At 46.2% G+C, this 22427-nt stretch overlaps 1 long non-coding RNA gene across 1 annotated transcript in view; it reads left to right on the plus strand.

Moving 5' to 3' along the window:
- The first annotated feature begins 560 nt into the window (after positions 1-560).
- LOC309640109 overlaps positions 561-22427 on the plus strand; it is a 394077-nt gene continuing 372210 nt past the window's right edge. Inside the window, exon 1 of the long non-coding RNA XR_014252034.1 lies at positions 561-656. This is a non-coding gene — a long non-coding RNA (uncharacterized lncRNA). The remainder of the gene's footprint in view (positions 657-22427) is intronic.

Genomic DNA, 22427 nt, shown 5'->3' on the forward strand with positions numbered 1-22427 from the left:
AAAGTACAAAGTAAAAGAGAAAAAAAAAGTTGATGCAAATGCTTGGCTTGTGTCAATGTATTCAAATTTCCACTTGAGATACACTGTAAAGACAGTTCTGAGGGAGGAAATGGGATTTGTGTGTATTTTTTAAAGGCAGACAATGGCCATTTCAAAACCCAGTTGTTGTTGTTTTTAAATAAAACCAAATATGTCAAATAATCTGACATAGGGAGGGAACCAAAGGCTGATCTTTTGGGAATCATTTGATTTTTTAAATTTAATTTTTATTTTATATTATAGTTGATTTACAACGTTGTGTTAGTTTCAGGTGTACAGCTAAGTGATTCAGTTATACATCTACATATATCCATTATTATTTTTTTTAAATAAATTTATTTATTTATTTTTGGCTGCGTTGGGTCTTCATTGCTGCTTGCGGGCTTTCTCTAGTTGCGGCGAGCAGGGGCTACTCTTTGCTGTGATGTGAGAGCTTCTCATTGCGGTGGCTTCTCTTGTTGCGGAGCACAGGCTCTAGGCGTGCGGGCTCAGTAGTTGTGGCACGTGGGCTTAGTTGCTCTGTGGCATGTGGGATCTTTCCGGACCAGGGCTCGAACCCGTGTCCCCTGCATTGGCAGGCGGATTCTTAACCACTGCACCACCAGGGAAGTCCCCATGTATCCATTCTTTCTCAGACTCTTCTCCCATATAGGTTATTACAGATTACTGAGTAGAGTTCCTTGTGCTATACAGTAGGTCATCGGATTTTTACTTTTGGAGCTTGTTTGCTGCCAGAGAGTCAGTGGTGAGACGGAGGGAAGTCTGGGTGTAGGGATGTCACCTGGGCCCTGGAGCACTTGGACTGACGTCACGAGGATGCAACCCATCTGACTTCCTCCAGGCCCTGCCTCATGGCCACAACCTGGCACACCTTTCGGAACAGCCATCAGGTGTGGCCCCTGTTCCCTGCCCCGGGCGCCCCTGTTGGCCGGAGATGAAGGACGCTGCAGGGCTGAGGACCGCTCGGCACCCAGGTGCACGCCGGGCGTGCAAAGGGTTCACACGCACAGGGTGAAACTATGACCGACGGAAGGTGGTGGGGGCTGAATTCGACTTCCTTCCTCCTTCACCGTGGACCGCCTCAGCCCCCCTCCTTCCCGCCCCCTCTCAGGAGCCAGCGCCCCGGGTGGAACAATGATTCCTGCTGGACGCCAGGCAGCGGCCAGCTTGGCAAAGCCCCTCCTCCCTCCCGCCTCCCCCGCTTCCCCTGGGTCCTGCCCAGCCCCAGCCCCAGTTTGCTCAGCCTAATAACGTCAGCCTGCTGAGACATCACGGTGGTCCCACCCCGGATGTAGGCACTGGTGGGCCTGCCACCCAGGGTCTTTTAGACGTCTGCTGGGGAGGACACCCCTTCCTAAATAAACCCCCAAGCTCCACAGGCAGCCTTGCTGTCCTTGTGCCCTGCTCCCCTCCACCTGCCTGGAAAACAGACAAGACACCTGCAGGTACAACAGCCATCTCACCATGGTGACATGACAAGCCAACCTGCTAATGATGGGGGCAGAAAATGGAACCGTCCTGGGTTCTTATGAACTGAGCCACTGTCCGAATCCTGGGCTCCCTACCTCCACACTCCTTGTTATGTGAGTCAAACAAACGCTGACTTGTTTACGGTAACTCTAATGAACGGTTCTGCTAACTCTGCCCCATCCTACCTCGTACCCTAGCCCTATGTATCTTTCTGATCTCCGTGAATGTTCTAATCCACTCCAAAGGCACACTTGCTTCCTTAATCAGAGATGGAGAAGGCGGTGAGAGGCAGTTTCTCCCAGGCTTCCGAGTTCTCAGCATCCAAGGGCACATCCGGGGGGAGATGAAAACGACGATCCCTTTCCCAGCCATGCCAGGGGTCCCAGCTCCGTCACCCAGCTCCTTCCAGCTCACATTAATGACATCTTCTTGTCCCATCCTCCACCCTCTACAGCACATCTGAATTCAGGGCACCAATCCCTACAGCAAACCTGGATGGATCTAGAGATGATCATACTAAGTGAAGCAAGTCAGACAGAGAAAGACAAATACCATATGATATCACCTACATATGGAATCTAAAATATCACACAAATGAACCTATCTACGAAACAGAAACAGGGTCACAGACGTAGAGAACAGATCTGTGGATGCCAAGCGGGAGGGGAGGGAGGAGAGGGAGTTTGGATTAGCAAATGCAAACTAGTATATATAGAATGGAGAAACAACAAGGTCCTACTGTACAGCACAGGGAACTATATGCAATATCCTGTGATAAACCATGCAAGAAAGAGCCGTCCCTGCTGCTACGTGTGGCCACGGGCGGCTACGTCCACTGAGTCTTCTCCCCTGGGTCTTGTAGCCACATGAAGTGGAGAACTGGGGAATTAGCATACTTCGTTTAAAAATTAATTTTCTGCTCGCATCTAGAACTATAAGAGTCAGTAATTTACAGTTAACCTTTTTGGTTGGAAGCGTTTCCTCAGTTGCGCTCTGCTCCTGGCCGGCAAGTAGAGTTACTTTTTCCCCAATCTCAACCGTCCAGTCTCCTTCCCGAGGCAACCACGATCTCCCAGTGCCTGTGGCCACATAGAATTGTGTGCTTTTACACACACACACGCACACACACAGAGTTTTTACCCCATTCTAATTCCAGACATCCGAACATCTCAAAGAGTGTCGACCACCCTCCCCTCCCGCAGTGAGTTGGTGAACCATATCAGAACTCACCAGGGCTACGCAGCGCAGAGGTAAGGCAAGAAGGTGCACAAAGTAGTGTTTAGCGGCAGAGAAGCGAATTTCTGAAGGTCCTATGGGAACCGCCCCTCTCGCCTTCCCTCTTTCTCTCCCGAAGCTTCTGCAGGCCTAGAGGGATGCTCTCCCGCGGGTGGGCGCACTTTCTTACACCACCTCCGGCGGGGCGGGGCCGGCGCGGGGCACCTGTGGGCGGGGCCGGGCCTGGGGAGGGGCGGGGCCAGGGCGGGGCGGTGCCGGGAGTCCGGAGCGTCCGGAGCCCGGGAGGCCACAGAGGCTGGAGGAAAGTTGTGGGGTCCGAGCCCCAGCCGCCGCCAGAGCCGGAGCCGCCGGGGCGAGGACCACCCAGCGGGGATCCGGCACGACCTTCGGACCCGCCCAGTTCGGCTGCCCGGGTCGCCCCGGGGTCGGGGGCAGCCGCGGGGGCCGCGGGCGGGAGGCGTGAACCCGGGGGCTGCATGATGCGCTCCAGACACAGGGCCCCGGGGCTGTGCGGGGCACCCTGCCGGGCAGAGGTAAGGCAGGGGCGGGGGCGTCTGTCGCGCCGGCCCTTGGGCGGGGGTCGCTTGAACTTGAGGTTTGTTGGGGAAATCTGGAGAGGGCGCTGCTGCCACCGGCAGCGCCTTTGCGGGGCCCCTTCCCTGAATGGGCAGACCCTGGGGCAGCCTCGTGGGGGGCTGGGGCAAACGTGTCCGTTCCAGGATCTTCAGAGCCCCTACCTGAAGCCATCTGAAGCACCTGGATTCGGACTGCGTTCTGATCCCGGAAGTGAGGAGGGGGCGTGGCTGAGGGCATGCGTTTACTGCCCTCCACTCGGGCTTTCGTGGGGTCTACCCCCAGCCCACACTGAACACATTATGACACCTGGGATCCAGTAAGCGGGGTCCGGTTATGTGAACCCCCTTTTCCGCCAAGCATAGGATCACCTCCAACCCCCCATCTGCACCTTGTCAAACTGGTGCAGAAGGGGTGCACCTTTTCGCACCCCTTCTGCCCAACCCCAGGTCCCAGAGCTGCTCGTGGAGCACCGAGGCAGGCGCGCTCACAACGCAGCTGCAGCAAACCCGAGCTTGGCAGAATTCGGGGACTCCCCCTGACACCCCAGATTCGGTCCGATGTGATTTGGGGGTTGCAGGTAGGGGTTGTCGGGCCCAGAGACGCTGGTGGGTGCGAGTCTCTGGAACAGAACCGGGCTTCCCAGGAATCCTCTACCTGCAGCCTTTCACCCCAGTGCCCGGTCTGCCAGGGGAACGCGTGGCCTCTTGGAGTGGAGGGAATGTCATGGACACGTCGGACACAGCCCAGCGCCTGGAGCATTCAGTAGCAGACCAGCTGGTGATACGACTATTGTTATTTTCACTGTGCACACTTGGGGCGGGGGTCACCGCGCCGACTCGGGGGGGTGGGGCGGGAGAGTGGTCTCCAAGCTCCTGGCGCAGGTGGCATCAAGCGCCCTTTCTCGCCCAGCACTGGCTTTGGTGGCCCTGGGGACCTGCGAGGGGCCAGGCCTCAGCCCCGCAGGGACGCTGGCGGCGCACGGCTTCTGCCAGGGTCCTGGGGTGCGGATGCAGGAGGACAGAAAGCGAAAATGTGTTTGTGTTGTCGCCTGCGCAGTAGCGAAGGGTCTGCAGGCCGCATGGGTTAAAGGCACTGGCAGCGGGGCCAGGGCATCTCCGCATCTTGCTTCCCTGCCCAGGTTCCACTCCAGCCCCTGCACGAGCTGACGGTCAAAAACTAAATCCAACTCGATGGGAATCTTTTTTTCTCTCCTTCCTGAGACTCTTTAAGCTGGGCTTGATGCACTTTGATAGAGGTACTGAGACACACCACCAACTGATGTTAAAAAGTTGCATTTGCTCTTCAGAAATCCACCTTCCTTGAAATTTGAAATTCTCCTTCTATCAGTCTAGTCTTGAGACAGCTTTCAGTCTCTGTGTGTGTATGCACAAGTTGTGTGCGTGTGTATGTATACCTGTTGTTGTTGTTTTTTTTTTAAATGTGCCTAAACTCAAATTCATCTAGAGATGGGCCAAAGAAACAATAGTCTGACACAACACTCCAGAAAAAGCTGGCTGTTCTGGATTTATTAAGAGGTGGAATCGTTCTGTTCTTTATGGGCAATTTAAGGTACTTTTCAGGCATAATCTTGACTGCATACTTGCAGACTTTAGAAATTGACATCCTCATATGAGGAGGATAGATTTTAACAAGCTGTTTAAACAAACTGGAGCGTGTAGTGTCCCTGTAATTTATGCTCAACTAAGCAGGCCCTTCCATGAAAAAAACTTAAGGTGCCAACATCAGGTGAAACATAAATCTTCTAAGATCTGCTATTTGAAAGAGTCACTCCACAACTGGGCCAACACTCAGTGTATAAAACTGTCCTCATGTTGAGAAAGTTCTGTCTTCATCACTATTCTAAACCCCCTCCCACTTCCAGTGCAGATAAATATTCTTATTCAAGGAGACTGTACAGAAAAAAAGAAACCCTTTGATTCTATTTCAAGCCAACCAGTAATCCAGATCAGAGGAAATAGCTGTGTACCTGGAGCAACTATGTCAAGTGCAAGCATCACATGGGAGCAGGGATGAGGAAACGGCACATTGAATGGAAGGATTGCTAAATTCTCTCAGCTCATGGGACTACATGTGATTTATTTAGAATCAAACATCGATCATCCAAAAGGCATATATTTAAAAGCAAAATTGTCCTTCTCCATTTCTCCCTATTTCTAGCCTTGCTCCCAAGGGGAGCCATTTAAAACTCTTTATCGGTTTTTGTTTTTTATTTCTTTTGGCAGTTACCTCCTAGTAGGGCTGTTTATTAATGTGGCCAACTCTAATGCTACTTTATCTGTAATCATTTTCCTCCCTTCTTCACTTACAGAATCCAGATTGTGTTTGCAACCCAGCATGCCCATCTCAGGATAAAAAAAATACTACATTTCCCAGACACCCTTGCAGAAAGGAATAGTCACATGACATGAATATGCCCAATGAGATGCAAGTGTCGGTTCTGGGACGGGGCTTCTGGGGAAGCCCAGCGTCCCGGATCTAAGAGCATGGGACAGACGATACGCTGGCCCTGGGGAGGCCGCCTGTCAACCCCAGGGCTTATGAGCAGTCTGCACGGTCCCGGTGGGTTTCTCTCCTTTCTGGTGCGGGCTTGCGTAGACAGCTCGGGCAGCCCCTGGGTTCTTGGTCTCCCAGCTTCTTGCATTAGCAACAGGTTTCCTCCTCAGAGAGAGTTTCCTGTCCCTGTGGGTTGCATGGGGATCCCTGAATTAATTTCTGTGGTCACGTCGGGCTGACTTTGCCCAAACCCTTGTACTACTTGGACTTCAATGGATCCCAGCTCTGAGGCCAGGAGGCTGAGAGTCTAAGTGGGCAGAGACCCGGATTCTGTGGCAGATTTACCCAAGGACGGAGGAAGGGGCATGAGAGTTAAAAAGAAGTGATGTTTGGGCCCAGGGTCCTGGCTGCTCAACAAAAATGAACTCTGAGTGAGAGAAGAGGATATAAAAGACCATTCGAATACATTTTAGCCATATGCAAGTGGTCACTCATGCAGCTTCCACTTCACACTCATACGTAGCATGCAGGCTCTTTCCAAGGATGCTACCACATTACTCATGTACCATGGAGAGTCATTTCCTGCAAATTACAGAACAAATTCCTTTCACATATATATGACATCACTAACGAAATGCAGCTCAGATTTCTCTACTTCATTTGTAAACTGCTTTTTGATCTAACTCAGCATCTTTCTTTTTCTTTCCTTCGTCTTCCTACTTAGCCATAGAAGACCAAGGAAGCCATTGACATCATACAAAGATTGTTCTCACTGTGAACTCTCTTCCTGTGACAGGTCACATCCTCAGAGCAGATACCACCTTCCTGGAAGGAACCAGTGTTTTCTAAGGAACTCAAGTTCACAGTGCAGAGGTAAGTCATTATTTATATTCAAAGCTAATTGGTTGCCAGCATTACATGCAAGCTATCCTTATGGGCTAGTATTTTTCTTTTGGAGAATACTTTCTTTTTTGGGGGATGAATGCCAGATTTAAGCTTTTGAAGGCAAACATGTTAGTTTCATTTTAATAGGAACTCAAAAGTTCATGTGAGGTATGTAATTTGCCTGAGCTGATCCAAAGTGCAGATTATTTTCTACATTGAAGAAATAGATTAGGAAGACCAAGCATCATGGGAAAATTGCTATGCTTTTCAGAGATGTCAGACTGTGTCATGGGATTGGAACTCCTGTTCAAATGAGGATACCATCTCCTGTCCAGAAGTTCCAGTTTTCTCACAGGGTTTGCTTTAAGATGTCTGTGGACCCATCAGAAAGGAGTCTTGAAGGCTCATTTCCAAATGCAACTGGGTGACCACTGTGCCATCAATAATAGCAGGATGGGCAGTGTCATCCAGCTAGGGAAGGAGAGGCTGGATGAAATCACGTTCCACTTGCAGAGAGGTTGGCACCCTTGGCCTTTATGGGGCCCAGGAACATTCTGAGCTCAGCGGGCTGTAGTTGGAGACAAAGTTGTCATCAGGGCATTGCCAAACAAGAAGACGTGGTGGTCAGTGCCCTCATGACTATCACTAGTTCATCACTGATTTGTTCACTGTGAGGTACTTGCCCTGGGGTCGGCCAGTGGTTGAAGGCATGAAGCAGGTGAGATTTTGCCCAGTGCTCGGGAGATGTATATTCAAGAAGAGAAAAAATAGTTTCTAATGTCAGAAAGCCTTTGGCGTGAGACTGAAGGACAAATCATGTGCATGCACAGAAATACAGTCTAAATCTAAAGGGAGGGAGTGGGCCAGCAGGGATACCAGTATAAAGAGAGGACAGAGACATGGCCACTTAGACCTTGTATTCTCATTAAAGGGGAAGAGGATGTCGCTTTCTTTTGTACAAATGAGAATGCTAGCTGAAAGGTCGAATGCATGCAACAAGAGGGTGTAAGAAGAAGATATAAGTATTTTGACATCACATTTTGGGTTAAAAAAACCCTGAGACTAACACCTATTTTTTTTACTTGTTGAGATAGAGTGTTAGCACATTAAAACCTGGGAAAGTCTCAATTATTAGGGTGACATGGCAGTGGCAGACTAACAGAAGACTGTCCACAAGAAAATTACTCAGCAGAGGTATATCATATCTTAATTAAAAAACAAACAGTCATTTTTCAATGTATGGTGCTGGGGTCATTGGACACCAAAGGCAAAATAAATGAACCTTGACCTAAATGTCACACTTTTTACAAAAATTAACTCAGAATGGATCACAGATTTAAATGTAAAATGTAAACTAATACAACTTTTATCAGGAAACCTAGAACATCTTTAGGACCTAAGACTTGGTGAGCAATTCTTAAACTTGACACTGAGAGCTTGATGCATAAAAGAGAAAAAAAAGATAAATTGGACCTCATCAAAATTAAAGGTATTTAATCTGCAAAAGACTCTGTTAAGAAGATGAAAAGAAATTATAGACTGAAAGAAAATATTTGCAAACAACATATCTGATGGAAAAAAATCAAAGTTCAATAATATTTTAAATATGGTGTATTTTGGCAAGACTGGACAAACAACAAGAAAAGACATTTCGTTGAAGAAAAATATGAATGGCAAGTAAGCATATGAAAAAGATGTTTTACATCACTAGCAATTAGGGAAGTGCAAACTAAGACCAAGATGAGATGAGAAATAACTACACACCTGTTAAGATAGCTAAAATTTATACGTGTATGTATATAATCATTTATTGTATATATATATTTATGCGCACGCACACACACACTGCCAAATGTTTGTGTGAATTTGGAGAAATGGATTTCTCATGCATGCTGGTGGGAATGTAAAATGGTACAGCCAATCTGGAAAATAGTTGGGCAGTTTCTTCGAAATTCAAACATGAAATTCGAACATTTACCATGCAAGCCAGCAATGGCACTCCTGGGCATTCACTTATTTTATTACTTATTTACCTGTACATGAATGTTCGTAGCAGCTTTATTTGTAGTAACCTTAAACTGGAAACAATCCACAGGTCCTTTGATGGGTGAATAGTTAATACGTAGAACATCCATACCATGGGACACTACTCGGCAATAAAAGGAGTTTTAAAAAAATTGTTTTATTTGGCCGAGCCTCGGGACATGCAGGGATCTTAGTTCCCCCACCAGGGTCTGAACCCCAGCCGCCTGCAGTGGAAGTGCGGAGTCCTAACCACTGGACGGCCAGGGAAGTCCCGGGATGTACTGTTGATACAACAGCTTGAATTGATCTCAGGGGCTTTAGGTTGAGTGAAAAAAAACCACCCCCTAAAGGCCATGCGTACAATGTGTCCCCATATATAACAGTTTTTGATATGACAGGTTTATAGAGCTGGAGAGGAAATCATTGGTCACCAAGAATTCGGGGTGGTGGTGAATTGCTGGATTCCAGAAGGTCATGAGTGTTGCCCTTGAAGCTGTCTCTGGGCCTCCCCCAGAGACAGCGTCTGTTGGCACTGCCAGGTCAGGAGATCTTCGCCCAGAAGTTTCTCTCTGCCCGGTGCACACCATGGACTCTGGCTGTCTTTCCAAAACTCTGCACTTAGTTCTCTCCTGGGCTCCCAGTCAGGGCAGTGACAAGGGTGGGGTGGGAAAGCAATCTCAGGAAATATGGGACCAAATAGAGCTTCATTTCTCATTCAGTACATGGACATCGGTTGTAACACCCACTGAGGGGAAAAAGACTGATGCCACTGCACTGAATTTTGAGATTAAACGGAGGGAGGATGGCTTGTCCGAGCACGAGGTATTTATCAATACACGTCCCTGTGGCTTCATGACATGTTCCTAAATTCTGATACAGTATTTTGTGGTCAGCTGGCTCTGGGACAAATGAGGATCTGCCAGCTGATGTTTATGACTTTCCGTATCAGCTTTCAGACAAAATTTGTCTTCCATTTTGCTTGAGGTGTGGTGGGTCAGAAGCCTAAACCTCCTAGAATTCCCAGAAGGATTTGCCACCTGAATTGAGAGAGAGGACACAGCCTTAAATTTTTTGTAAATCGATCTTTAGGAGATGTCGTAAACCTATCCGTAATTAAAGCTTACTTAAGATTTGCATTTCCTTTAATTGTCTTTTCTGTATTTGAAACACAAGGAGAATTTAAAGATCTACTTAGAAGGTTCAATCTGAATGTTTTAGTCCCAAGTCGGTCTGGCTGTGTGTCTGCTCCCTTCAAATGGAAAATATTCTTGTGCTACAGCAGGGATTTTAAGGAATGTTGCCTAGCCCTACACTTCCATCTCAAGGTCTCAGTGCTAGGTGTGCTGGTTGCTACTGAGGTATCATTGTTCCTAAGCCAACTTAGTAAAGAGAGCTACGAAATGTACATATGCATACTAGCCCTTGTATCCACATACACACACATTCATCTATCTATCTGTCCATCCATCCATCCATCCAACATCCATCCATCCATTCACCCATAATCCATCCATCATCCATCCATTCATCTATCCATCCATCCATCCATTCATCCATCATCCATCCATCCATCATCCATCCATTTATCCATCCATCCATTCATTAATCCATCATCCATCCATTCATTTATCCATCCATCCATTCATCCATTATCCATCCACCCATCCATCATCCATCCATTCATCCGTCCGTCATCTCTCCCCCGCCAAAACATGATTCATATTGATAACACTGATTCCAATAAATCACCAGGGTTCACGCTAAACTTCCCCCTTTCCTTATTTTTAACTTCTTTTTCTGATGGTGAGAAACCTGGTTTTCGTGTTCTCTTATACATTTACGTATTTCTTCAATCCTAGTGTGTGTGGTTTCAGAATTGCTAGTTGTTTATAGCCTTACACTATCCAGTCAAAATACAGTGTCTAAAGTTACTTAGACTAGATCTTTTCTTTCTCACTTCCTTTAGGGTAGCAGGTGGCTCATTTGTACTATAGTTTGGCTCATTATTACCATTTATATTCCATTTTGGGTTGTCCTACATCCTGATTTTTAAAAAATCATGTGTTTACTTTTAGAATATCTGAAACACTGCTGTGGTTCTGAGTCAGAGCTATACAAATTGTCTGCTCAGAGAGGTGTGCCTTCCGCCTTCATCCCTACTCCCCTGTTCCCTTACCCCCCTTCCACACCAATCTCTTTAGTTTCTGGTTTTCCTTCCTATAATGATTTTGCACCAATAAGTAGATACATGTGCATTTTCTTAGATCTTCTTTCTGACATGAACGAGAGTGTATTATGGATGCACTTTTGTATACTTAACAATATAGCATGGAAATTCCTCCAGTTCAGTTCCTCATTCTTTCTCCATCCCCCTTTTAAATAGATTTTGTTTTTTTAAAGCAGTTTTAGGGACTTCCCTAGTGGTGCAGTGGTTAGGACTCCGCACTTTCACTGCTGAGGGTGAGGGTTCAATCCCTGGTCGGGGAACTAAGATCCCACATGATGCAAGGTGCAGCCAAAAAAACCCAAAAACAACAACAAAAAAACCCCAGAAGTTTTAGGTTCACAGCAAAACTGAGCAGAAAGTACAGGGAGTTCCCGTATACCCACCGCCCCCGGACATGTCTCAACTTCCCCTACCGTTAACATCCCACACCCCATTCTTTTTTATACCTGTGTAATGCTTCATTTATAGACGTGCCACCAGCTATTCAGACCCTCCCCTATGTGGGGATATTTTTTATTGTTTCCAATATTTTGCAGCTACAAACAGTGCTACAAGGAGTAAATTTGTATGCATGGATTTTTTATGTATTTGGAGGAATATCTTCAGGGTGGCTTCCTAGAAATGGGATTTCTGGGTCAAAACATGTAGTGCATCTGACGTTTTCTTAAGTGTTGCCAAGTTTCCCTCCAGAGGGGCGGTGCCAGTCTGGACTCTCGCCGTCCACATATGAGAACGTTCCCCCTCAGCCTCGCCAGCAGAATGTGTTGGGGTGCTTTTTAACTTTTGCCAGTCTGTTAGGTGAGAGATGGTATCTCAGTGTTGTTTCAGATTGCATCTAATTATAAGTCAGTCTGAACCCTTTTTCTTAGGTTTGCGAGCCATTTTTGTACCTTGTGAATTTTCTGCTCACATGTTCGTTACATTGCTGTTTCAATTTAAGAAGTGCTGATTTCAGTGGGAATTCAATTTCTTGTTCAAAAACATGTAATTGGTTTCAGGTTAAGTATTGGTACCTGAATCTGACAGTGCCCTGAGAAACTTCTAGCAGTGGCCGTGACATGTGGTTTGGAGGGTGTGTGCTGCTGGGGGCTGGGCAGCATTGCATTGGGATTGGACTGGTCTTGGTATCAAGAAAGTTTGAAAGAGATCTTGGGGAGGTTCATTCCTGATTTCTTTTTCTTTTTTTAATTAATTTATTTTTATTTATGGCTGTGTTGGGTCTTCATTTCTGTGCGAGGACTTTCTCTAGTTGTGGCAAGCGGGGGCCACTCTTCATCGCGGTGCGTGGGCCTCTCACTATTGCGGCCTCTCTTGTTGCGGAGCACAGGCTCCAGACGCGCAGACGTTGTGGCTCACGGGCCCAGTTGCTCCGCGGCATGTGGGATCTTCCCAGACCAGGGCTCGAACCCGTGTCCCCTGCATTGGCAGGCAGATTCTCAACCACTGCGCCACCAGGGAAGCCCCCCATTCCTGATTTCTAATCAGTGCTTCTTCCCATCACAGAGGGACCCTTCAGATCTGAGAAAGCTCATAGGACAGTGGGGCAGAGAGGTTGAGAATGGAGCCTAAATGCCAGCTGCACTGGTGTGAATGCCAGTCACCCCCCAGCTACCTGTGCAACCTTGGGCTTGCCATGTGTCCTCTTGGTGGTCAGGGCATGTTTGTTGGGGGAACAGTTGAATTTAGACGTAGTGTAAGACTCTGATCTGAAAATGAAGTATGTGGGATTGTCAATGCCAGAAGAATGGGTGACACAGGAAATAAAAGTGTAATGGGTATGAAAGGTTAGGACCTTGAGGGACGTTTGTCTAATTCTGGGAAAGGTTTCCTCCTCCTGCCTGGCATTAGAGATGATTTATCATTTCAGGTGTACTGATATGCTTTGTCTTGTGTTTCCATAATGCCAACCGCCTACCATTTTGGTGACTTTACTTTTTGTCATATCAGTGATGGGCCTGATCTGTTTTCTTATTTTTAATTAGAGTGTATTTGGTTTACAATGTTGTGTTAATTTCTGCTGTACAAGAAGTGACTCAGTTATACGTATATATACATTCTTTTTTATATTCTTTTCCATGATGGTTTATCCCAGGACATTGAATATAGTTCCCTGTGCTCTACAGTAGGACCTTGTCGTCCAGCCATTACGATCGGTCATCTTCATGAGTTTAACTATGATATGCACCCCATGTAGAATCATTTACTCACAACTTAAGTCAACTCACTTTAAAAAACATATAAATTCATCTAAACAGGAAACTTGACATCCACCACCATAAACAGAAAACTGACTTGTGATAAAGAAAAGGTTATCATAAAAATAAATACCACATATGCAAAGCAACAATATTGAGTTCCATCTAGGTACCATTACTTACAGCAGGGCCTGGGCTGGAGACCTGCTCTCTCTATTTCAAAGGAGAAGCATCAGTGTTACAGAAAGGTTAGCACTGAACTGAGACTTCTCCTTGACGTCTCAGTACAGAGGGTTGCAGGAGAACTTGAAGGAGATAGCTGTCTTACTTGGTGACTCTGAGGTATTTAAGATCTGGTCTGTGCATCAAACCATATCTAGAACCAGGAGCAATGTCAGGCCTTGGAAAAACTGGCCCACAATTTCTTCATCATCAGAAATTAGACAAAATGAGGCTTAGATGTACCCAAGTCAGCCCCTTGGTGGTCAGCCTCAGTGGTCCAAGATCCTTGATTCAGACTCAAGAAATCTAGCTGACTCCTTCAGGGTTTGTCCACCTATCTGTGTAGTTCCTAGAGATGGCTAGAATGCAGTTTTCATTTTACAGGTATTTTCTGACCATTTCTTATGTGCAAATTCTGGTTAATTTCCCCCCTACCTCTCTTAGTTTCTTCATTCATTCGTTCGTTCGTTCGTTCATTCCTTCCTTCCCTTCTTCCCTCCCTCCCTCCCTTCCTCTCTCTCTTTCTCTCTCTTTTTTTTTCTGATAAATAATCCTGACCCTCATGGAACTCACAGACTCTCTAGAGGTAGAGAGAAGGCAAATGTGTAAATTAACAAATATTCTTCCCTAGGCAAAAATGTAGCTATTGAATAAATGAATCCAGAAATAGATATGATAGCAGAATTCAACATTCCATTTAGGAATTATAGAATGAGGCGAAGAAATACTGATGAGCTTCTACAGAAGGCATCAGAATTTTCTTGCTGAACCAAAGAAGACTGTCCATCAACATGAGTCAGCAGAGTACCTACTATGGAGGCCTGTGTGGCAGCTTCAAGGGAGACGGAAACCTCTGAGCTGGGGGTTCTCTGACCATACAAGCTGCTGTTCAAGCCCCCGAGGAAGTGATGTGGACAGGAAGTGACCTGAGAAAGAGAAGAGAGAGGACAGTAAAGTCCAGGTGGAAAACCAGAGGAGGCTTCCTGGAGGAGGAGGCTTGGGAGGATGAGCGGGGCTTGGCTTGATGAATGCAAGCTGGTGAAGGTCCACTGCTCTTCGTGGGGCATTAGTAAAATGGGATCGGAAGTTCCACTCCCTGGAATTTCAGCTCCGCCTATTTCAGCATCTTGAAAGTTCCTAAAAACTTTTCATCCACCCATCTTAATTCCTCACAACGGTTTTCAGAAGTACTCATGAGAATGCTCCCCACTTTCCAGATGAGAAAAAGGAAGGTCAGGAAAGTGAAGTGGCTTTCACGAGAGAACAAAGTTAAGGAAGCTGGTTTGAACCCAGCTCTTTCCATCCCCGGAGTCTGATTTCACACTCTTGTGCTCTGTTCAGAAAGGCAGCATCACAGGGCGTTTAAGCTGAAATGCACACCAGCAGGCGAATGGAGATGCAGGTGCGCCTGTGTTTATCCAAGGACGCATTCACCAGCCATGGAGAGTAATTAGCGCCGCGTGTTTCAATTTGGACCAGGCTTTAAAACGTAAGACTGAATAGAAAAACGAAAAAGCGAGTTGTCAGAGTGTACCTAGACCAAGATGTCACCACACTAGCTTAAAACATGCAAAGCAATTTCATGCATTTCTGTGAGTACATGTGTATGTGGTAAAAGTAGAAAATAAAAAATATGCATGGAAATAATACATATAAACATCAGGTTGTCTCTGGGGAGGGCAGGGGGTGGGTGGGAAGAGGTGGGTGTCCCCAGGGAACCTTAGGGCCTCTCAGAGACTTACTTCCTAAGCTAGGTGGTGGGACAGAATGGTTGGTATTTGCACTATTTAGCTGCCTGATGTATCTAACAATTTTCAAGCCATGGCCATATAGTGGTCACACTGGCACATTTTCTGTAGACTTTGAGATGAGGAACTTTCCTTGAAGTGGTTGGAGACATCTAGATGAATTTACATGTGCTTTGGCTCAGTTTTGCATGTAATACACATCAAATATTTGATCCACTGGGCTGAATCCTGCATCAAGGACCCCCACCAGTCGGCTGAGGCTTTCTTAGAGGCAAAGTACAATGAGTCTATTCTTGGCACTTGTTTCTGATGGAATTAGACTGAGAAAGTTGTATACAGCTGTGTTCACTATTCCCAAATCAAAGAACCAGAATCCAAGCTAAATACTCAGCTCCAAACATAAGATCCAGGAAGAACAACAGTACTGAGGCTGGGAATGGGAGTGTCATTCATTCATTCAATCAATGTTTCCTGAGTGCTGACAGGGTGTCAGGAATTCTACCAGGCATTGGGGCTACAGCAGGAAACAGTAGCAATATGATCCTTGCCCTGGTGGAAACGTACACGCTGTCAAGGGAAGCACCTCCTCTCTCCAAAGTAAGCAAACCTATAGAGATAATCAGTACAGACATTAGTTAAACCATTGCCAAAAATACATACATATATTTGCCAAATCTGATTTGCTTGTAATAAAATAACACACATCTATTTTTCATTTATTAAATATTCGTCGAGCACCTACTCTGTGCTAGCCACTGTCCTAAACACTGAGGTTGCAGCAAAGATGCTGCGGCTGCCTCTGATTGGCCTGATTTGAGGCAGAAGCTCATCTCTGAACCAATGACTGTAAACCCAAAAGATGGGATACTCTGATTGGCTAAGTCTGGTCACATGTCCACTAAGCCTGGTCACGTGTCCACCCCTAGAAAATGTGGGCTCAAGTCAAACCACATGGACTGAACCAAGTCAGGGTGGTTTCTCAGAAAGAAAGTAGGAGACTTTTCCGTGAACAGCGGAGGATACTAGATGTTAGTGATGAGATGCCGCTGAAATGATCTCCAAGCTCTTTCTCTGAAGTTCACCGCAGCCTTTCCTTTTGCCCTGTTATTTCAGAAACACATTCTGAACCAGAACTCCTTGCTCAACTTGTGCTTGCCGTCTTGGGCTCCTGGCTGGGTGGTTTCCGGGAATAGCATGCCAGGAGCCTGGGCTCACGGAGACGTAAAGGGCTCCCTTCCCTGGGGTGGTTTCTTTTGATGTTGTGGTTACTCATACATATGCCTGTGCCTGGGACGTCTCCGAGGCAGGACGCCCCGTCTGCCGCGGTGCACTCAGATGACAGAGAAGCCAATGCACTGTCTATTTTTAATGTTCCTGGCGTGCCAATCAGGTTGCAGCTCATTGATGAAGACATCTGATAACAACCCCTGCTGCTCTCTTTACAAATGCACACTGAGCGATTCACGAGTCTCCCGAAAGATTGACCAGCCCTGTCATCTAGGCAAAACAGTATTTTCTCTCTAAATCTGCAGTCGTCCTCTGCTCCTGCTGTAACAAATGACCACAGACTTAGTGCCTGAAAACAACACACGTTTACTGCCTCACGGTTCTGTAGGTCAGAAGTCCAATGCGAGTCTCATCCAGGTGTTGGCAGCGCTGCATTCCTTCTGGAGGCTCTCGGGGAGAGTACGGTTTTCTGCTCATTCAGGTTGTTTCTTATGGTTGTGGGTGGAGGTCCCTGTTTCTGGGCTGGCCGTCCACTGCCCTCAGCGTCTAGAGGATGCCCTCATTCCTCCACTCAGAGCCCCCTTGCTCCATCTTCAAAGCCAGTCGTGGCAGGTTGGTCCCTCCCATGCTTCCAATATCTTCTGCCTCTTCTTCTGCTACTGCATCTCTCTGTCTGACTCTTTGGCCTTCCTCTTCCACTTTTAATGGTTCACGTGATTATATTGGGCCCGCAGGGATAATCCAGAATAACCTCCCTTTTTTAAGGCCCCTATCCTCAATTCCATCTGCAAAGATCCTTTTGCCATAGGATGTAACATATTCATGGGTTTCAGGGATTTGATCAGGGGCATCTTTAGGGGGACATTGCCTACCACAAAAGCCTCAGAATGCTGAAGGATCTTGGATGGACAGGGTCGGGGTGGAAGGTTGAGGTCATGGAGCCCCCCCACTGATGTGAGCTTCTGCCCTCCTGATCTCTCCCGTACGTACTGGGAACCTGCTGCTGACGGAGCAGGTGTATTTCTGTGCCCTCTCCCCTGGGACACAGAAAGAGCCCAGCCTGGCCCGGCGAGGCTGGCACCCTAACTCCTCTGTGAGGGCCTTGGCACTTGGGTGTGAGCAAAGGGGCGGGGCAGCCTGCTGGTTAGGACTCTCTGGGTAGGAATCCCAGCACGATACGCTCCAGCTCTGCAACTCAGGACAAGCCACCTGACTCCTCTGCCTTGGTTTCTTCTGCAGTGTGGGGGGACTCCGGGGCTTTCTCTGTTTCAGGCTCAGTTCTGGGCCACATGGATACGGTGCTAAGCAAGGCTGATCAAGTCCTCTTCTCAAGGTGTTTCTACTGTAGCGGGAAAGTCAGCATCTAAACACAGTTGTACAGAAATCCACAGGCTGATTTCAAATGGTAGAAAGCAGTTTGAAGACTAAGCCCGTGTATTGTGAATGGAGTGATGAGCAGAGCTTAGGTGGGGAGGAGAGCTTATCAGAAAACGTCATCTAGGAAGGAAAGCTCTGTTAAGAGAAGAAGGAGAGAACTGAACAGTGGGAAGGTGCCAGCCACGGAGGGTTCCAGGGAGAGGATTACAGATGAAGCCACCAAGTGTCAAGGCCCTGAGGCAGGAGCATTTCCCAAGAGATCCGTGTGAGGAGGGGGATGAGAGAGGCTCAGAGCACAGAAAAGGGGCAAATGCCCCTCCCCCCGCTCCCCTGCCCCGCCCCCGCTCATGGGAAGAAGTGGAGAGAGACCAAATATCGAATTTGGATTTTGGTTTTTGTTTCACAATTGCTGAAGGAAAACACCTGCCTCTGTGTAAAGGCAGAAGTGAGGCTCTGAATTCCAGAGTCCTGGAGGTGAAGACAAGGTTGTTTCCTGAGGGCCTCAGAAGGATTTCTCAGTTTTCCATGTGCATTTCCAGGAAACCCTTCTTTTTGCTCACTTGAGAGTTTTTTACTTAAAAAAACAGCAACAGCAAAAGCCAGTGGTCTGCTGAATCGACCTATTACATTTTTGCATTTGGTTCCTGTGTAGATAGCTGGTTCTCTTTGTTTCGCCCACTTTCTGTAGTTTCATGGTTGCTTAACAATGATTTGTGCAGTAAACAATCTAAAAAAATTCAAAGGGACAGCGCTATTCAGGGGTATAAAGCACATATTGTGATTTTTATCCTAATTAGAGGGGTACTGTTTGGTGAGAATTGGATTTCTTCTATAAATGGAATATACCTTTATCTCTATTAATTTCATTAAAAAAAAATCCCTCTACTTCTGTTGTGTTTTAGGTTGACTATCGTTCAGTGTCATTTAGACAGGACTTCAAAGACCACTTAATGAGCAAAAAGAAGAAGATAATGTATTCCATATTGTTATAATTTATAATCCCTAATTATGAAATTAGATATTTTAATTATGGTAATTGGCACAGTTTTTGAGCCACGTAGCCTAAATCCACAAAGCTCTTTGCAAATAATTATTCACACTGCCTTCTTTGTTCCTTTTATATTTTATTCAAAACACTAGAACTTACTATCTAAATTTGTGTCATCCTTTGATTATGTGCTCCTTGCTGACAGTTGCTGACTGTTTGCTTCTACATCCCCAGCCCAAGACTGGCAGCTTGTTAGAGCTCATTAAATATTTGCTGAATTGAATTAAATTTGAAATACTGTATTAAAAATCTTGCATGAAACTCCAGGGTTCCTTAGTGGTGATTTTGTTCTCACCATAGCAATGCGCTTGCACTTCAGACTTAATAAATATACTGGAGCTTTCCCTCTAAATGGAAATCAAAACTTTTATACCGTACTTGTACTTTGTTGGGTTTGGCTACAGATCCTTTCCACCTGCCCTTGGGGTCGGGACATCGGGATCAACGTTAGGAGCTGTTTCTCTGGAGGAAAGAGAAATTCTACTGAGCCAGCAAAGTGATCATTTTCAATTGCTTGGAATCTGACTTCATTTTTTTGAATACTGGAAGTTTTGAATGTTGGAAATCTGGCTTGGGTGTCAAACAGAAAGGCCGATTTTTTTTCTCTGCCAATTTGAGAAAGATTTGGCTGTGAACAGATGAGTTGTGATGGAACACGAGGAAAATTCAAACCCAGGGCTCAGAAACTCGAATACTTCTCCAGACATCGTTAACCCCCGTCACTTGCTCCCATAAGCCCCCCTCGTTGCTCCTGTGCTCCAGCCACGTGGGCCTTCTGTGGGTTCCGTGGGTCACCAAGCTGGTTCCCATCTCAAGACATTTTGTTCTTCTGCCCTCTATCTAGAATGCTGTTTTTTTGCATCTTCGCATGGCTGGTTTCTTCTCATTAGTGAGTGTAATCATGTCTTTCTAAAGAGCTTTCCTGTGCTGTCCCAAAGAGATTCATCCCAGGCACTCTCTCCCATTACCCAGCTTTATTTTTTCCATAGCATTCATCACTCCCTGAAATAATCCTATTGATTTCTTTAGTGTTCCTGGCGCTCACCACGACGTCATCTTTGTGCAGGCAGGGACGGTGACTGAAGTACTGAAATTTTCCCCAAGGCTAAGAACACTGCTTGACATATAAATATTTGGTAAATATTTGTGGGATAAGTAATCCATGATCAAGTCATGTGCTGTGGTACCTTGTGATAGAAAGGAAGAAAATAACGATTTCATAAAGCCTATCAAGTTCAAGGTTCTCCAAATCAGAGCCCCCTGGCCTTGTCCTGTCCGTCTGACTCGTATTTTTCATAATTATTCCTCACCAGATTGAAGATTTCCGGAGGGCAGATGTTATCTGTGGGATGGATCGATTTGTTGGTGCCTCTGCGCGATGGAGGGATGATGTATAGGATCCTGGTCTGATCTTTGGATTTCCTAATTAGGGATCTTCCTTTAGGATGGGTGTGGAAGAAATTGTTAGCAAGAAAAGAAAGGTATTCTCATGATCCTCTCACTTCCTGAAATTCATCTCCCTGGAATATCTTCTTCCTTAAAATCTGAAATACCAGGATCTCTCCCTCTGTTAGGGAAGATCAAGAGAGTTAATGCGTGAGCCATAGACACACACAGTTCAGCCACACCCTCAGGAAGGCACTTGAGGGGTGGAGACTTGTCTGTGATTATCTTACTTGACTTTATAGCCTGTATTCTGGTTCCACTTACCAGTGGTTAGATCTTGGACGTAACGCAATTTCTTTGAGCCTCAGTTTCTACACCTTCCTATACCAAGGTTTGGTGGAGCCAGTTTAGAGACACTAAAAATAGGCCATTTGCTTCTTTTGGCAAAGTTGCCAGAGGGTTGGACGAAAGATACAAGGCAGAGGGTGTGAAGTGAAACTGAGCCAAGCTGAGCCTCTTAGGAAAGACTTTCCCACATCACCAACGTGAGACCACTGATAACTGGCCTTTTATACTCAGAGGATGGTACTCATCAGTGGAATGATGTCGATCTAAAGCAGTGGTTCTCCAAACTAGTGGGTTCCAGTGGGGAGAGGGAAGTGAGGAGGGGCAATATAGGGGTATGGGAAGAAGATGTACAAACTATTGTGTATAAAATAAGCTACAAGGATATATTGTACATCACAGGGAATAGAGCCGATATTTTATAATAACTCTAAATGGAGTATAACTTTTAAAAATTGTGACTCACTATATTGTACAACTGTAACCTATATAATATTGTACATCGACTATACTTCAACAAAAATAAATAAATAAAGCAGTGGTTCTCAATGTGGGCTCCAGGGACCCCTGGAGTACCTAAGACTCTTTCATCATGATCATCAGCAGCAGCAAGTTGTTATTTGCTTTTTCACGTTCTTTCCTGTGTGTACTGTGAATTTTCCAGATGCTGCATGATATGTGATATTGCAACAGATTGAATGCAGAAACTGAGATGAGAATCCAGCCGTCCTCTATTAAGCCGGGCACCAGAGATGTGCAAACATGCAAAGCTATGCCACTCTTCTCACATTTTTTTGTTTTGAAAAGTAGTCATTTTTAATTAAATTGTTATTTATATTAACACTTAATGGTTTATTGCTATTTTACATTGGGTTAATAAATTTTTAAAAATTTCTCCAGCGACCTCCCTGGTGGCACAGTGTTTGAGAATATGCCTGCCAGTGCAGGGGACACGGGTTCAACCCTGGTCCAGGAAGATCCCACATGCCACAGAGCAGCTAAGCCCGCGAGCCACAACTACTGAGCCTGCGTGCCACAACTACTGAAGCCTGTGTGCCTAGAGCCCATGCTCTGCAACAAGAGAAGCCACTGCAATGAGAAGCCCATGCACCACCCTGTAACTAGAGAAAGCCCGCGTGCAGCAACGAGGACCCAATGCAGCCAAAAGTAAATAAATAAACAAATGTCCTTGTCCTGTTATTTAAAAATGGAGGTTAATTTCTGGAACTTCCTTTGAAACAAAAATGAAACAAGGATTTCCAACTGCATGACACAGTGGAACCCAATGGGATTCTTCTTTTTTTCCCCAAATTTCAGCCAAACGAAAAGAACATGCATGATGATCATTTCTCATCACTTGGTTTGACTCCTTTCACCTGGAGTCACAGACTTCCACGTTCATGGTTATGGAAATCAAGACATCAAAGATGCCAGTCGACCTGCCCCCTCCTTCCTTTAGGATGACTGTTATCTGTGCCCTTTCAAAGTCTCTCTGGGCTGGCATCTGTGTCATCTCTAGCATTTAAAGACTTTTAAGTAGAGAAGGATTTCCTCATTTATCAACATCAGAAGGACAGACCGAAGAATGTGTTGATCAAGCACAGTTAAGTATTTTGGACTTGCAGTCAGGAGAACGTCATCTCGATGGTCTTGGTGCAGTTTAAAAATGGGAGAGCAGGGCAGAATCTTCAGAGGGTTAGAGCCAGGGATGGGTGATCTGCTGCGGCAGGTCCTGTGAGGCTGGAAGCTCGTGGGACCTGACCCAGTGCACACACACTCTCACCCCCCTGCTGTCCCTTGGCTGGAAGCTTAGGCAACATCAGCCCGACTCAATACTGAGCCGTAGAAACAAGAGCCAGCCCGTTGCATGGCTTCACCCGCCAGGTTTCACTGTCCCTGGCTGTGCT

Source organism: Balaenoptera physalus, assembly GCF_965194825.1.
Source record: "Balaenoptera physalus genome assembly, chromosome: 12".
NCBI lineage: Eukaryota > Metazoa > Chordata > Mammalia > Artiodactyla > Balaenopteridae > Balaenoptera > Balaenoptera physalus.